The sequence below is a fragment of the Amborella trichopoda genome, chromosome 9 (assembly GCF_054954075.1).
Source record: "Amborella trichopoda isolate Santa Cruz 75 chromosome 9, AtrichopodaSantaCruz75HAP2 v2.0, whole genome shotgun sequence".
In the NCBI taxonomy this organism is placed as follows: domain Eukaryota; kingdom Viridiplantae; phylum Streptophyta; class Magnoliopsida; order Amborellales; family Amborellaceae; genus Amborella; species Amborella trichopoda.
In genome coordinates this window covers 39,920,748-39,923,942 of record NC_142344.1, presented here as the reverse complement: position 1 = coordinate 39,923,942, position 3,195 = coordinate 39,920,748, and positions in this window count along the sequence as shown.

The window sequence follows — 3,195 nt, the reverse complement described above, 5'->3', positions numbered from 1 at the left end:
CTGGCGTGTAATTCACCATTCCCAAAGAGAGGGCGATTGTGAAATTTTCCTTGCAACTGCAGGTCATCTTCGGAAAAGGTGATTTCCAAGCACCCACCCAGTATGGTTGGGTCCACCTCAATAGGCTCCACTTCAGTCTCGTACAGTTCTAGGTTAGAAAGGGCTTAAACCAGGCCCATACGGTAGTCTTTGAATAGTATAAGGGCGTCATAGATACTTAGAAGGGCTGGAAGATTTTTCAAATGCCCAATTATGTCATATTTCACCTCTTCCTCAATAGCCTACTGTATTCCTGATCCAGTCATTGGTTTGGGTGGCAGGGTAGGTTTAAGAGTAGGTTTTGGATGAGTTTCGGTTTGTGACACTGACTGACTTTGTTGTTCGGCTAGTGCGGTCTAGGCTAATGGGGAAGTAATTAGGATTAGGATTAGGGATGTAGAAGTTTGAGCTTGAGGCTTAGGGAAAAGTGAAGGATCAGAAAACTTGAGGACTATGAGCTTCTGAAGTGTGGGTTGTAGCATCTTCCCTGATCATAGGTTCATTTGCCCCGTGCTGGATAGTACTTTCAAGATCTAAACCATATGGGAGGCCTCCTTGGAACAAGAACTTGAAGATGCCTCGGACTTGGCTTGGGCTGCTAGGTGTTTAGGATGAAAATCAGACAGATCTTCCGATGGAGGTCTCTCAATTTTAACACCTTAAACTAAATGAAAACGCAAGAAATAAGATGGTAAAGAAAGTGAGACAAATTGAATTCAGATCTGAGGCCAGATTTGCCCGAAAACGAGCAGATCTGTTCTTAGATCTGTGGCAGGGCCAGCATGATCCAGAGTGTCCAAAATGAGATTTTAAATAAAATTAACAAAACAGATCAAAATAAAATTAAAATAATAAAATAAGAAGAAAAAGAAAGAAATGATACCGAACCCAGTCGGATGGCTCGGGACTCTCAAGCATTTTGAGGCTCGCCCATATCAGAACCTGTCCTCTTTTGTCTCTCTGATTTGGATGTTTATCAGTAAATCTCTTCGGTGTGAAGGCTTTGATTTAGGGTTCTATTCTAAGGGTAGATCTGGTGTTTCTCTCAGGAGGCTAAGGCTTCCTGACGCAATTTCCAAGGTTTTCTCTGACTTTTCATCTCTATCTCCTCTGTTTCTTTTTCTCTGCTAAAGTTTCTATCTCTAAAATCTCTCTTCTTTGAAGTTCTCCTAAGGTCTTTCTCTGAAAAATCCCCTTTTCTCTCTCTTTTCGTCCCCTCTAAATGGTCCCGAAAAGATGCTAAAAAGGGGCAAATTTTGTTGGGGTGAATATCTTCCCGTAACCAACAAGTTTACTCAGTCAAAACGCCTTTTTTGAGGCCTCGGTTCTGGGTGACACGGCTAGTGTCACTCCAAAAGTAGGTTAAAAGGCGAAAAAAGATGAAAAAAATCATTTCGGGGAAAATTGGTCTGGGCGACAAGGGCCGTGTCGCCCGGGTGACACTAGTAGTCTTGTGACATGGGTTGTGTTGCTTAACACAAAAATGTTCCAAATTGACATTTTTCTTTTTAGGTGCATTCCTCAGCCTCTTGTGAAGGTACCAGGAAAATTTAGGTTAAAATGGCTTTTTTTACTATTTTTAATGATTTTCTTGGTAAAAAAAAATATTTATTGGAATGACTTGGGAGACACTGGCAGTGTCGCCTAGTCCAGGCTGGGCGACACGGCTATTGTCTCGCAAATCAAAACTTGTCCAAATTTCCTTTTTTCACTTTGAGTCTCTTCCTTAGCCTCTTATGAAGCTCTCTCAGAGAAAATTTGGATCAAAACGGATTTATTTACTATTTTCATGTTTTTATTGGTAAAATAGGGCGTTTACAAAAATTTAGGTCAAAACAAGGTTTTTGCAAGGTTCCGGGCAGGCAAACTAGTTCCGAGTCACAAGATAGGTTGTGCGAACTATGGATTTGGGTTTACTAGGTTAAGTGTGATCCTGAGTCTAGAAACCGTAGAATTTTCCAGTTTTCAAATGGGGTATCTACAGTTGCCCCTCCTTGGCACTCTCTGTCCTTCGAGGGACAGGCGAGTGGCAAAGAAGTAGACACTCTGACGATCCCTGTTCTTCGATGGGCAAGTGAGCATCAAAGATGAAGCAGACATTTAAATTTCATCCTATCGTCACGTGGTCAGAGGGCACACCAATTATCCCTCCAAGTCATTGTGCTCACCAAACTCACCTACCTAGGGCATTTTTCCTCCTAGGGTTTTCGACGTTGTCGGTAGGTTACACAAGCTTGAAACTCGAGTTGGATTTTTTGGCCATGCCACTTAACTTCATGGGTTTTGCAGTTTGAAATTTTTATCCCTGGCTTTTTCTTTTCCTTAACGTTTCCTAAGGTTATTTTTAAGAAAAGGCTTTCTATAAGAAGAGACTTGTCTGGCTGAATCCAAAGAGAAAGACGAGGCAGCAACGTCGTAGACGTGGCAACACGATATTCATCATATACGGGTATCCAAGCTCTTTCGTTTTAGAAAATGTTTTAGAAATTTTTAAAGTAGGGGGAGATTTGAAATAGAACCCGGAGAAAGGACATGTTACGATTTTAACAAAGAAATTAAAGTTTTTGAAATCACAGACATATAGTGACAATTTTGAAAAGAGAAAGATATTTGATAAACAAAGTTGGTTAGTAGTTTTAACTCCTGCAACCATAGAGCCTTCTAAGAAGTTTAGCGTCATGCAGCGATGGACCATACACCCGACCCTTTTACGTCATACGGGGATAGACCTTTCAACAAGGTGGTTGTGCCTTGAACACATTGAACATGGTTGTTTTTCCCTAAACAACATTGAACATGGTGGTTTTTCCCTGAACACATCTGACATTTTACGTCATACAGGGCTAGATGTTACCTGTCTCAGCTCTTTTATGTCGCACGAGTTTGACATTGAACTGGATATACCCGACCTTTAGTGTCATACAGGGTTAGACGTTTGACCAGGGTGGTTGCGCCCTGAACAAATTGAACAGGGTGGTTGTGCCTTGAACACATTCGACATTTTACCTATCTCAGCTCTTTAATGTCGCACGAATTTGACGTTTTTCTTGCCTTAGCTCTTTAACGTTGCATGAATTTGATTTTTTTGCTCTCTCGGCTCTTTACATCACAAGACTTTGATGTTTGACCTGTCTCATCTCTTTAACGTCGCACGAG